This window comes from Palaemon carinicauda, chromosome 1 (genome assembly GCF_036898095.1).
Source record: "Palaemon carinicauda isolate YSFRI2023 chromosome 1, ASM3689809v2, whole genome shotgun sequence".
Taxonomy (NCBI): domain Eukaryota; kingdom Metazoa; phylum Arthropoda; class Malacostraca; order Decapoda; family Palaemonidae; genus Palaemon; species Palaemon carinicauda.
In genome coordinates, this window is record NC_090725.1 from 92,455,455 (window position 1) to 92,470,454 (window position 15,000).

General features: G+C 36.3%; 1 long non-coding RNA gene across 1 annotated transcript in view; it reads right to left on the reverse strand.

Moving 5' to 3' along the window:
* The window catches only part of LOC137642662 (uncharacterized), a 661,414-nt gene that overhangs the window by 551,091 nt on the left and 95,323 nt on the right, over window positions 1–15,000 (reverse strand). The gene's annotated exons all lie outside the window — the stretch shown is intronic.

A 15,000-nucleotide genomic window follows, 5' to 3' on the forward strand; every position in this document is an offset into this window, starting at 1 on the left:
GTGTAATACTCTGAATAACTGTCACTGAGCAGACCAGTCACCTATGAGGGAGCTTTGTCAGGGTACCATTACAGTTTCTCCTGATGTCCCACTTTCTCAACTGCTTGCTGACTGGTCAAAGTCTCGCTGGGACTGCTAATGTGACACGTGAACTATTCTCACGCTGATATCTATTTTCGATGATTACAGCAGGTGGGTCGAAGTCGGCTGATTTTGGTTGTGTGCTGCTGTAATGTCCGTTCTTCTGTAGGTGGAAATTAGGAACCTTTCTTAGATTTTATTCAGGGAGGGCTTTTCTTTTTGTATCAAGAGAGCCTTGTAGATACGTAGAAAGCGACTCAGCTGTTCATTAGCAATTATTTTGATATCTTTAACTAGGTTCTCCCTCCTGATGTCTCTACCATAGATATTTTTGTGGTGCAACTTGATTACCCCTTGTAATGCTTGGAGATATACAAGTATGCCATCCTGATATATTTTCTGAGGCATTCTCGCATGTGGCATTGGTATCGGTTGATAATGCCATGCTTCTCCCTGTTTTCTTGAGGTCAATAGGTGACATATTTCATGATGTCTCTGATGCCACATTAGTCATCCAAATATCTACAGTGTACACAAGTTTTATAACATAGGGTTGCTGTCTGTTCTGTCGTATGCAAATTGTTAGGACCTTCATATCAGCTTCCCATGCTTAGCTTTATCTGACAGTTGACTTGCTTATTGAAGTTCTGGTTGTTAATGAGTCCTTGGGCTACCTGGTCCAGTTCCTCATGGGCACTCTTCCAAATGGAGGAGTGTTACAGTTGATGAAGTAGTCAATGTAGTGGTTTTGCATCTGAATTGCCGTCTCCATTGAAGCCCAAACCTGGATTTGTAGATTTTCAATATGCAGTTGTAGATTATGCAAAGTCTACTGAGATTACAAGAGCATCTACGAAATCGAAAACCTTTCGTGGCTGCTCTAAAATGTAAAATGTAGACAGCTGCACTCATCAATTACTTTACTTCAGGGTATCATCTATATACCTGATATACGGTATATGTCAAGTTTGTTAATTTGGGAAACTATGCTTTCCATCACGACGCCTATGTAGAAACCGGAGAATAAAAATCCTAAGGAAGAACCAGTAGCCAAGACACCCTTCTGCATGAAAGTATGATCTCAGCGAGTGAAAAACTGGACTGCCTTCGTGCAGATTTCCAGTAAGAAGTGTATGGCTGCTTCTGGGATTTTGTGAGGGGGGGGGGAGGTGAAGTGTTTGGGTCACTATACACTGTCCATCATCAGGGAAATGGCTTTGCCTATCAAAATAATTGGCCATTTACACAGGAAATTCACTGCCTGTGCATCCTCAAGGTATAAAAGCTCTACCTAAATACGGATCCAGGACATTCTCCCCATGAGACATCTTCCCACTGACATTTACCCCACAGGACATTTTTCCCACCATAATGTTATAAGCCATGTAAAGAAATAAAAAGTAAGTCTTTTGGTGACAACTAAATTAATTACACTGCATGCATTGCAAATCCAAATTTGATCTTTACTTCTACTGCAAATAAGCCGTTCTCGTTATGGATCCCGCAACCCTTCTTGACGGACACAAGTGGGAACCTGGGACTTTAGGTGTGCTAAAATTGAGGACAAAACGTGACTATTTAACACTTTTGAGATTTGTAAAAGGTCACAGAACCTAACAAACCCACCTAACTTAACTTAGTAGTTCCCAGGTCACAGACCGGACCTCCCTTCCCAGGTTACAGTCCTAGCCGGGGGAAAGACCTGCACATATCACTTCCCAGGTCACAAACCTTCCCAGGTCATAATAGGAGAAATTGATAATTTCTCCATTTGTTAATTTCCCCACCCTCTATAGTATAGACTTCTTATTCCCCACATGGCATATGATAAACTGGTTATTTGGCTGGAAAATGGACGGGAAAGTTTCCCTTTTTTATTTAATAATTGAAGTGTTTTGTACTTATAATATACAGGGTGGGTAAACTTTTCACCTCTGTACTTAGCTGGTGGGGAAAATGACCGGTGGGGAAATTGTCCAAGGGGGATATAGAGGTGGGGAAAATGTTCATACCCCCCTAAATACACCCCTGTTACACCAGGAGTCCCAAATGAGTGCAATGACCAATCAACAAGCAACAGAGATAGTAAGGGCATCGGCATCAATTTCAATGGCACGGGCACAGCTTTCATGTAGCTACCTGATCTACTCAACAACCTGACAGGGTACCTTGCTCTGGTTGGCGATCTAGGCAATTAAGAGTACAGTTCCTAAGCCCAGCAGTGATTTAAAAAAAAAAAAAAAAAAAAAAAAAAAAAAACCTAGCCCTTTCCTGGCGTCAGCACGAGCCGAATACATTAAAAAAGAATAGCCTCCATCAATGACTTTGCCTCTACTCTCAAGAATAAGATAGGTATTTTGCTTGAAACGTCATGGTAGCCTCTGAAAGAAATTGATGAAAAACTTACGACCCAGAATTACCTTAGAATAGTCCCTTTGAATAATAATAATAATAATAATAATAATAATAATAATAATAATAATAATAATAATAATAATAATAATAATAATAATAATAATAATAATAATAATACAACGTTTGAAGTATAGAAAGTGGTAGGGACGCGTTCGGAAACCTTATTAAATGTAATCCATAAGAGGGTAAAGTGATGTATCATTACTTGATGATCAAAGTAGCAAAATAGCATTGGCGGAATTGTATACGCATTAGACACTTGAACAACATGAAAGAGGTATGTCTAACAGTCACCGACGTCAATTGGGGTAGTTAATAAGGGACTCGGTAATTGCCGAAAATAATAATAATAATAATAATAATAATAATAATAATAATAATAATAAAGAGGACAACAGTAAAAAAAAATTCTCAGAAGGCAATAGAGCATATAAATTAGAAAACAAAACGATCATTTAGACGGTAGTTATACAGTTTAAGGAAACGAGAGAATATAAAAAAAGAAATAATAATTCATTACATTAATTTCCACTGCATATGAAAAAATCTTACGCATTCGATTAAAGCTGGAAAAACTAGTAAAAGTCAAAAATAAAATAATAGATTGGAAATTACCTAACGAGAGCATCATCCCAACATTAACTTTGGAAACAGATTGCCAATATTTTCAAACAAATCATGAAACGTGCAACATAGAGGGCTTTATTAATCGAAAGAAAGTGCATACAACAATATTTCTGCTAGCAATTCCATATAAACATTTAGTCTTTTGAGTAACTCATTTCAACAACCCAATTTGATAAGAGCGACAGAGAGTGGAGAAAGAAAATCTACACCAACGTACTGGAAAACATTAAAGACTTTACGGTTGGTTGTTATCCAAAAATTTTATAGAGCAATCTCTTTTTGAATAATAGTGATAGTAACATTAAATATTTCAAGCCCAACGGAAGATAGAGGTAGATTGAATGGACAGTAGTAACAAGAATATTTGGGGTTATAGGAAGTTCCATCATTCATGTGAAGAAAATATATAAACATTCGGCAGCAATAGTGATGTTACTCAACAAGAGAAACCACTGTGATTTCTAAAAGATCTTGCTATTAAAAAGCCGTTATGTTATTTTTTATTTATCTATACAAAGATTTTATGTAGACCCAATCAATTCCACATTATTCATATTTGGATTTACTGTGTATACGACAATCCTTTTACAACTGCTTAGCATAAATAAAGAAAGCTGACTTTTCCCACTTTCATTACAAATTTTAAGCCCAAAAACTTTACACTGAAAAGAATTATGTATTAATCAACTAATTAATATGCGACAGGAAAAAACTTCTCCATAAAGTGAAGCTATGTAGTATCCAAGAATCAATTATAGTTTTGTAAACTAATTGATAAATCAGTTCCATAAAGAACAAATTTATTAGAGAAAATAAATTTAAGATAAAAAAATAATATTAGGTTTAGAAAAAAAATAAGGATAAAAACTAATGTATAATTAACCACAAATAAGAACTTTACACATTCGAGAAAAAATTTTTACAAATTCACTTTTACAGATTCTGTATAAAGAAAAAGACTAAATGAAAGTGAACGGTTTAAAGTTAAAAAAAAAATTGGTGTTAGCGTAGATGCCAATCTGAATTTAGAAGATCGATTACTCACAAATAAGATGAGAAAAAAAAAATTTCTCTTTGGCGCTGATAAGAAAAGGTTGTTCGACACCATGCGAGATAAAAAGAGTATACTTAAAATATCCGCTTATCGAAGTGTTGCTCCTGTGTATGAAAATATACTTATACATAAAAAAGAACTATAATAAAACAAACAAGCGGCTCTTTTTAACTAGACAGAGAAGGCAAGTGTTGGAAAGAAAAAAATGAAGGGCTCCACATTTTATCTGAGCTTCGCGTAGGTTTACGATGGTGTTTTCTTGGTTGGGCGTTTGTCCCGATGGTTTATGCGGGCACATTAACTCTCTCTTAATTGAGATTACATCAGAATTTATGACCCCTGGCATTTCACTTGTTGCCTCGACCTGCGAGATCACACGAATAGCGAGTGGGAAAAAAAAGGAAGTACATGAGAAGAGAAGGGGGCTGGGAAACCCTACGCCCGTTCGTCATACCAAAGTAAGCGGAACTATCACCACTAAGAGATTGGTTGTCTCTTTACATCAAGAAGATTCTCTTTTAAGTTATCTCTCCTATCTCTTACCTAATGACGAACATGTATTTTCTCCCTCTCTCTTCCCATATATATACATTTAAGGATTGAGGTCTCTTCTAATGTGCTCACAGAGACATTGACATCTGCTCCTCTAAGTAATGAGGTGTGTGTGTGTGTATTCAAACAAATATATATACAGTATATATATATATATATATATATATATATATATATATATATATATATATATATATATATCTATTGTGATGGCTGGCTTTGACCACCACACAAAACACTACACTTATCAAATAGTATTCACCATCATACAGTACTAAGTCCACTAAAGGTGGAATAGTATCCAAACATCAATACGAGTGCAAAGTCAACTCAAGGGGACAAAGAAAATACCACAAAAATTTCCTTAATCTTAATACATAATAACTAGACAGAAATAACACCTGAACCACAATAATACATTAATAAATGATACACACTCAATCTTAACTCCCTGTAAAAGAAAACAATTACACGATTACAGAAAGGTCATCAACACATGCATACTAAATGGAGAGAGGGTCCAGAAAGGAGAAGGCCAACGAAAAGTGAGAACATCCTAACAAATACAAACTAAATATCCCTATCTAGTGGACGATGGCTGGTTTGATTGAAAGGCTTTCACAAGCTCCAGTAATGACGTCAGCTGACAGGTCGTGATCACGATACTTAAATAGGTATAAATATTATTAACTTGGGACAGAGAGGTCCCCTTGGCTTTTACTGAACCAAGGGCAGTACACAAAATGTAGGATGATGGCGTCCTTGCTGCAGAGAAAGGATATCCAAAACAAGCTCAACAGCTTCACAATGTGGCTCTGCAAAGGCGTGGAATAATATAGATCCAATCACAAATGTCGTGCCCTACAAGGTTGGAGGCTCAGAAACACACTAAGGAACCATCCTCAAAAAAAGCCCCTCCAAAACTCCGTTCACGCAGGAGCGCAGCCACGTAACCAACACCACTTGAAAATATAAAACAGCCGTTAGTCCATAATAACCACTACCATAACCAACAGTGAAAAGACAACCAATTAAAGCAGGAAAACAATAAGTCTACAGTATATTTAACCTTATAAATCTATAAAAACTTAAATAATTTAGAAATATATAGCAATAATATTACACTATATATATATTGATACATATACATATATATTTATATATATATATATACACATATATATATACACACATATATATATATATATATATATAGATACATATACATATATATATATATATATATATATATATATATATATATATATATATATAGATAGATAGATACATATACATATAATATATATATATATATATATATATATATATATATATATATATATATATATATATATGTTTATACACGCATTCTGAATGGGGATACCTATACGTTATGAAAGGGTAAGTGTATAAACATGATAAACAATGATGTACAAGTAAGGGCTACCCATACTAGGTAGGCTTTCTTTGGACGATCAGACTAGCCTCCCGCTATCACCAATCCGCAATGGCTAGCGTGGTGATGAATTAACCAAACCTCAGACATGAATAAAGACATGTCCGAGGCCTTTGTCCTGCAGTGAACATTTCCCCAATCATTATTATTGTTATTATTATTATAATTATCATTATTACTTGCTAAGCTACAACCCTAGTTGGAAAAGCAGGATGCTACAAGGCCAGGGGCCCCAACAGGGGAAATAGCCCAGTGAGAAAGGGAAACAAGGAAAAAGAAAATATTTTAAGAAGAGTAACATTAAAATAAATATCTCCTACATAAACTATAAAAACTAACAAAACAATAAGAAGAGAAATTAGAGAGAATAGTGTGACCGAGTGTACCCTTAAGCAAGAGAACTCTAAGCTAAGACAGTGCAATACCATGGTAAAGAGGCTATGGCACTACCCAAGACTAGAGGACAATGGTCCTAGAAGAACTGCTTACCATAGCTAAATAGTTTCTTCTACCCTTACCAAGAGGAAAGTTGCCATTGAACAATTACAGTGCAGTAGATAACCCCTTGGGTGAAGAAGAATTGTTTGGTAATCTCAGTGTTGACAGGTGTAAGAGGACACAAGAGAATCTGTAAAGAACAGGCCAGACTATTTGGTGTATGTGTAGGCAACGAGAAAGAACCGTAACCAGAGAGAAGGATCCAACGTGGTACTGTCTGACCAGACAAAGGACCACATAACTCTCTGGCGGTAGTATCTCAACGGCCAACTGGTGCCCTGGCCAATCTATTAAGCCCCAGTTCAGAAATTAAACAGCAACACCTAGACTGACGGGATGTACCAGCTAAGGAAGACGGTTCTTTAGTCTTCTAGGTGTACAGATCATAAACTATGAGGTACCAGCTTATTTGAGTCACCACTAGGTGGCGCTCCTGTAAAGGGGACACAGCGGGAAACTCATGTCTACTATGTAACAGATTGCCTTCTTTATTTGAGCCCATATCACAGCTGACATGAATGATATATTTTCCTGATCCTTGGAGAATCGAACAAAGCGAATGTATCTAACAAGAAAAACCTAGATTTCCGAATTTTTGAGTCACCACTAGGTGGCTCTCGTGTAAAGCGGGACACAGCGGAAAACTCATGTCTACTTTGTAACAGATCGCCTTCTTCATTTGAGCCCATATCACAGCTGACACGAATGATATACCTTCCTGATCCTTTAAGAATCGAACAAAGCGAATGTATCTAACAAGAAAACACTAAATATAGAAAAAACAATGAACTAGATTACCAAATGCTTTAATTTATACAAATGCTTACTATGGATACATAGCTAATATTTTTAGAATAATTGACATTGCTATTAAAATGTATAAGTACATACGTGATTGAAGTAATGTACAAACTGGTAGAACATTTAACTTGACTCTGATCATATAACATGTCTACTTTATCGTCATAACATTTCTCATAAGACGAAAAGAATACCAGCATGTGCCATTTCGTTACAATGGGGAAGTTTTGCAGATGATCCCCATGAAGGTCCATATAAGTTGTATCACAAGGTAATGCCATGTGAAATTATGGCACTAGTGCCTTCTTGGTAGATGTAATGGCATCAAAATGAAAACTGAAAAGACAAAACTGCAAACAATATTGAGATGTTGATCTCTCGGATCACTAAATTACAAAAACAATTTTTTGGCGGCTGATAGATAAAAAGAATAACTTTCAAAGTATTCATTGGTCAATATTTGGGGAAATCTGAAAGGAGGGATATATTTAAAAGTGACGCTGTCACAAAAAAAAATATTATGCTGTGTAGTTTTATAATTATAAACGTCTAGTCAACTAACCAGACATGTACATCCAAGCTTATGCCCTGCGTCTAAGATATGTAAACACATGTAAGCAGACGGTAAAATGCTTTTGCTTCATGTTACAATGTAAAATCACAATTACCGTTTCACCAAGTCTTTCTTCTTCCCTGCTTGAGGGTACAATTGGGTATGCTATTCTATATTGTTTTTCCTCTTCTTGTTTATTGAAGTCTTTATAATTTATATATGAAAGATCCAACTTCATGTTGTTGCCGTTTTTGATATATTCTATTTTGTTTGTACATTACTTCTCTTGTAGTTTATTTACTGGTTTCCTTTCCTCACTGGGCTATTTTACCCTGTTGGAGTGCTTGGGCTTATAACTTCGAGCTTTTCCAACTAGGGATGTAGCTTAGCTTGTAATAAATAATAATTATAATAATAACAACAATAATAATAATAATTATAATAATGTACATTTCAGTAGTAGACCCTCTTTCAGACAAGTTTTATTGAAAATAATGGCTGCCTCAGTTGCACTGATCTTATACTCCGTCTTCTCGATGGTTCTAATTATCTTCTTTTCAGGACTACTGTATACAGCCAGTAACTGAGCAAAGTTCATCCTTCATGGTGGGTAGTCAAATTCAGGAATAATTGGCGAGTCAAGGTTTTCATATAAAATTCAGAAATTAGGTAAGATTCACAATTCAGGTAAAATTCACAATTCAGGTAAAAGTACACAGAGAACAAGCTACGCATTTCGGGAGTTCTGTCTCCCTTCCTCAGGCTTCAGTGCTGGAAACGATGAGAGCTACGTCCTTATAGATGGCAATTCTGGCTTAGTCAGAGAGGCAGCGAATTTTTCATTGGCTACCTCGAGCTGATCCTCATTGGCTAAGCCGCTCGCCGATAGGCTGTAGTACAGTCAGACTGCCATCCCACTCACTCCTGGGTGTTGAGTCACCATCTTGTCCTCTGGGAGCTGGGCTCTGATTGGTGGGAGCGCTCGCCGAGAGGGTATGTAGGATAGGCAGGCTATCCTGTCGCTGATCAATGCTGTTGGGGTTGTTTATGTCTTGATCTGTTGGCTTGTCCTGGTTGGAGGTGTCATGGTTGGTTGGGTTATTTTTTCTTGTGTTGTTCCTTCGACAGGAGGGGAGGAGGAACATTTCCTGGGTAGTGTTGAGAGTCGGCTTTTCTCTCTGAATAAGAAGAGCTTCAAGTATGCAAAGTCTCCTGTTATCTGGAGCACGGCCTATGACCTCGGTGTTCTTGATTATATCCCCACGTTTTATGTTGTTATTGTGGACGTGGAGGGCATTAGCTTTTATTGCACCTTGTTGGACAGGACAAGACAGTCTCTTTGACAGACGCATGGTGGTCATTCCTATGTAACGTCCAGAGCATCCTGGAACAGGGCATAAGTAGGAATAGACCACGTTGGTCTGTTTGAGAATATCCTGAGTCGGCGGGGTTGAGTTGTTTCTCATGATGAGAGACCTCCTTTTGTTAGTTTGATAATAAATAGTCAAGTTGACCTCTGTGTTTTTATCCACAGGGGAGACGTGACTCTTTATTATGTCCCTCATGGCATTTTCATCCTTCTGATAATCGGGATTATGTATTTTATATATATATATATATATATATATATATATATATATATATGAATGTTTATATAGTGTATATATATTCTCATATATATATATATATATATATATATATATATATATCACTAATGAGATGGAAACGATGGAATAACTGCCGAGATGATACTGGCCTTAAAATGAAGTAACTCCCAGAGTACTTACAAGATTATTTTGTAGAATGTGGCATAAAGTGACATTCCTGCTGAATTGGAGTTAGGAGTGTTGGTGAAAATGGCAAAAAAAGGAGTCCCGGCTGATTGCAATAATTACAGAGGTATCACACTTACGTCGATTGTCATGACAATATATGGTAGGCTTATTCTAAAAAGACTGGAGAGAGAGAGATTGATGAAAAGCTGAGAGATGAACAAGGGATTTAGAAAAGGTAGATGTTGCACTAACCAAATTTTCATTTTGAGACATGTTGTACAGCAATGCTTAGAATATAGAAATCCACTTTTGGTGGCATTTGTGGACTATAAAAAAGCCTTTGATAGTGTGCACAGGCCAATTTTATGGAGAGTGCTGCGTTATTATGGAATTCCTCTTAAATATCTAAATTTGAATACATCTGTTCATGAACAGTGCAAAATTAATGGTAAATGAGTCTTATCAAATGAATTTCCAGTGAAAAGCGGAGTACTCAAAGGGAATGATTTGTCCCCCATGTTGTTTATCCTCCTCATGGACTTTGTAATGCGTAGAACAGTCGGAGATGGTGGAGAAGGATTGGACTGGATTGGTGAAAGGAATTTAGCAGATCTATAGTATGCTAATGATTTTGTCCTTGTTAGTAGAACACCACAGGATTTGCAATGCTTGCTTACCAGAATGCATGAAATGTCACAGGAGGTTGGGCTGAAGATAAATAGAAGAAAGACATATGAAGACAACAGAGTATACAATGGAAGATGAAATATCATTGGAAGGAGAATAGATTAATGAGCTAGAATCATTCAAGTATTTAGGAACTATGATCTCCAATACAGTATCTTTTGAATTGAAGTTTAGTTTAAGATTGAAAAAAAGAAAATCAGACAATGGCTAGGTTAAGTAAAATCTGGAAATCAAGCCTCCTGAAATTACATATAAAAATCGGACTATATATCAATTTAGTGATATCGGTGTTACTCTATGAACATGAGTCATGGTATGACAATGAAACGATCTCCAATAGATTTAGTAGAATTGAGAACAAAGCCCTCAGACAGATATTGGAGATGGTTTGGACATGCTCTTCGCACTTCCCATGAGAGATTAGTTCACCAAACGTTCAGCTGGGCTCCACAAGGCACTAGAAGAGTTGGAAGCCCCAGACCTACATGGCTGAGGACTATGAAGCGCAAAGTAGGAGATGATGAATGGAGAAGTATTGAATTAAAAGCTCCAGATAGAGACGACTGGCGAAATATAACTGAGGCCCTTTGCATCAATAGGCGTAGGAGGAGATGATGATGATGATGATGATATATATATATATATATATATATACATATATATATATATATATATATATATATATATATATATATATATATATATATATATATACATATATATATATACTGTATCTATTCATCTATAACCATAAATGTATATACACATATGTATATACATATATGTATAAGCATTTTTAAAAAAAAATTTATGACCACTGTAATACTATTAAGTATATGGAGTACTTATGTTTGTGAGATTTTCACCCTCATACCTTATCAGCATAGTTTAAAAGCAGAGAAACATAACATAATTATCAATAAATAGATAATTGTCTTCTGTAAACCAGAAATTATACAAAATAAATAATATAAAAAAGTCTTTGATAGTGCGTTCACAGTTGGCTTTCAACCCAGCGAACAAGCATACTGCCCACTTCACCACAGAGCCACCTAGCAGACAGTTCCGCTGGTACCTCATTAAATAATATTGGTTGAATAATTGGATAGGAGTAGGATTATGACATATCTAAGCCTACTTGTATCCAATATCTGAAAGTGTATATACGTTGTAAAGGTGGTAAAAGGATAAACCTTCAGCCTATAGACCAAAGCAATGGCCGCACAATCTTGGAAGTCGACGTCTTTCCTGAAGGGATATGGTATGACTAAATGTTAGCCTTGTTCTTTGTGCCAAGAGGACACACGTAAAGACTAGTGGATGCATCTGGTACAGGTTATGTTACCTTTATTACAAACTATCTTGAATTTCTAAAGTTAAATCCAGTATATATGCCATTTCATTGCAAAGGGCTTCATGAAGGTGATAGAATTTCGCAGACCTTTGCAAATAACAAAGCTACATATCATGAATCATGTATGCTGAAGTTCAAAACCACAAACTAGAAAGAAAAATGAAGTCATCATGTAAGCCAAAAGAAGATGGTACCCCATCAGCAAAATTCCCATGTAGTAGCCAGAAAACACGAGAAAATGCAGACGAATCTAAAATTGAGAAAGAAGGAATCTGTTTTATTTGCTCCAATCAAAGACTTACAATTGACCATGACATTGTATTTACATGAAAAGCTGTAACGATGTGCCATCAACCTACTAGATAAGAAACTTCTGGTCAAGATTAGTGCTGGAGATATTGTTTGTCAGGACCATATGTATCACCCATCTTGTCTGACATGAGTGTACAACAGGGAAAGAGCTAGGCTAAATTTCTGTCCTCTTTGCTCCTGACCACATACATTATGCCATTTGGCTTTCAATTGAGTTGAGAACACATGGATGCTTTCCAAAACAACACTTGTGGAATTCACAAAGGGAAATTACTTTTTCCTCAATGGCTATAGACCACACGCAAGAGTAGAATAATACTCATGTGAAAGTAGAAGGGGGAACCATCAGTCTATTTGAAAATGCAGATGCTATAAGACGGTGGACAGTGGCTAGTTCTGAAGTAAGCCACCTGATTGAATAATTTGAGACTAGAAGTGATGCTGAACCAAAACCTGAGGATAAGCATCATGATGAAACAAACTGACCAGAAAAAGTTCCTTAAAATGGTCAAGAACCTACCAATAGTAATTAAAGATATGGGTAACTCTTATCAGGAAGATTTAGGGAATATGATTGTGCTTGATATTCACGAAATTAGGGACAACAACGTTAGGGAATCCTTGAGATCTATGAAAAGCCTTGGACAGATACAATTCACTAACTTCACTGAGAGACTCAAAACACCCAGCAAACTCTACAAGCTAGTACAAAAGAACAAAATTTTATTGTTCAGTCACAAGATGTCAGCTAGAGTCTATGGGCAAACAGTCATTGCAAACCATAAAGGAAGACTGTATTCTTCTCCGGCCTCTTGGTAACATGCCAGAACGGACAGTGTGACTTTAATGGATTCTCTCAATATGAAAATCAAAATTTCCCACAATTGCTGGCACAGAAGGGGGGATGCATCAGGGCACCAAGTCACAGCTGCTTCATCTACTCGATCATCAGCCATCAGACATCCACAACAAAGAGCCTACCACAGATGTTATCATTATGGATGGTGCAGCATTTGTATGTTCTTACATTAACCAAGGGGTCTACATTTGAGTCTTAATTAGAAGATTAAGTCCTGTCCAAGGTAAAGAAATACACACAGATGTACAAACAAGCACATCGTATTTGATGTGTGTAGGACAAACAGTATGAAATCATAATTAAGACAAAAGAGAGCTACAGGAGGTCACCCCAGAGTGACTAGCACTGCAAAACTCCCAGCAATTAATCCAGTCGCCTCAGGAATTACAGAACAAAAGTGAACTATTTGCATTTGGCAGACACAATCATTTCATCTCAAGTAGATGATACAGCATGCATTATTGTCACCAACAGAAATACTGCACTTTATAGCAAAGCTCAACAGGACACTGCTTACCTACATGGCTGCAATCTGAAATGATACTAGAGACATTTTCCTGATGCATATGTTGCAAATTATAAAGATGTCACAAGCGCAATCATATATAGTTCTGATGCTGATGTCATCATAACAGCACCTGCATGAAAAAAAAAAATTGGCGTGAATAAACCATGGATTAAAGATGATGACCTGCAAATCATTGAAGTGTTCATGGTGCTAATGTATGGGAAAAGTAATTCTTATAAACATATGAATAAGACTACAGTTCATCTCTTTGCAAGGGAGCAAAGAGCTTATGATTGCAGTCAAGAGCTGCTCTTAGAGAGCATTGCAAGAAAGCTGCCTTTCAAGCCGTACACATTTGGAGCCAGTCTTAAGTATGTCATTCAGTTTTTCCCAGTCCAAGACACTGGGGATGCACTTTTTCCCCCACTATCCCACTCTACTAATTAGGAAGATTATTCCTAAATCTTTTCCAAGATGGAAAAACTGATGGAATACTGTGCATTATTGAGCCTTATGATAGAGAAGGTATGAGTGTTTTGATTAACAGCATATCTTGCACTATGTACAAGCTGGTACAGTCTGGGAAGACTTGAAAGCAAATGATGGTCAAAATTATGAAGAATCTTACGTAAGATGCGCAAAGAACTGAACAACGGTGCTAGAGATTAACATCCAAATCAAGATTAAGAAATGTAATACACCGAAAGTTTTTGTCCAACAAATTCAGTTAGGATACAGACTGATCTATGTGACGGTGTGACGAGTCATCTCACAATCAAAGAATTTGCAATTACCGTCAGAGGCTATTGAAAACATTTAACTCAATGTATAGATGCCTTACCCGACCATTCAGATTCTATATTTCGTTTCCTAGAGACTACAGTACGTTACTCAAGTGTCGTTCATAAGAACAAAACTAAATTACACAAAGCAGCATTACAAATCGGTGGCAGCGGATACATAATCGTGAATAGCTGGACGATATAAATATAAAAACTTAAAATAAATACGAACATACTTTATGTTAAGTTGACTACAGCGTCTCAGATGTTTTCAAACAAAATACGTGACTCAACAACAACAGAACTGGAACCATGGAATTTCAGTGGATAACCGTGCAGCGAACTATCAGATAAACATTACCTGTGAGGTAGACATTCCTGCGAAAATAAGCTAAACAGCTCAGTGAGTTGTCTGAAAAAGTACTACCCGTAATTGTCTTGAAAGAAAATAAAAACGAGAACTTAACAAACACAAGACTAGGAATGTGTCCACGCATCAAACACTAAGTACATGAATTTTCTCATGTATATTTTTTATTTTCATTTTTATATTTTGGCTAGAATTGATCTCTCTCTCTCTCTCTCTCTCTCTCTCTCTCTCTCTCTCTCTCTCTTTATATATATATATATATATATATATATATATATATATATATATATATATATATAGAAGATGGATACATGTT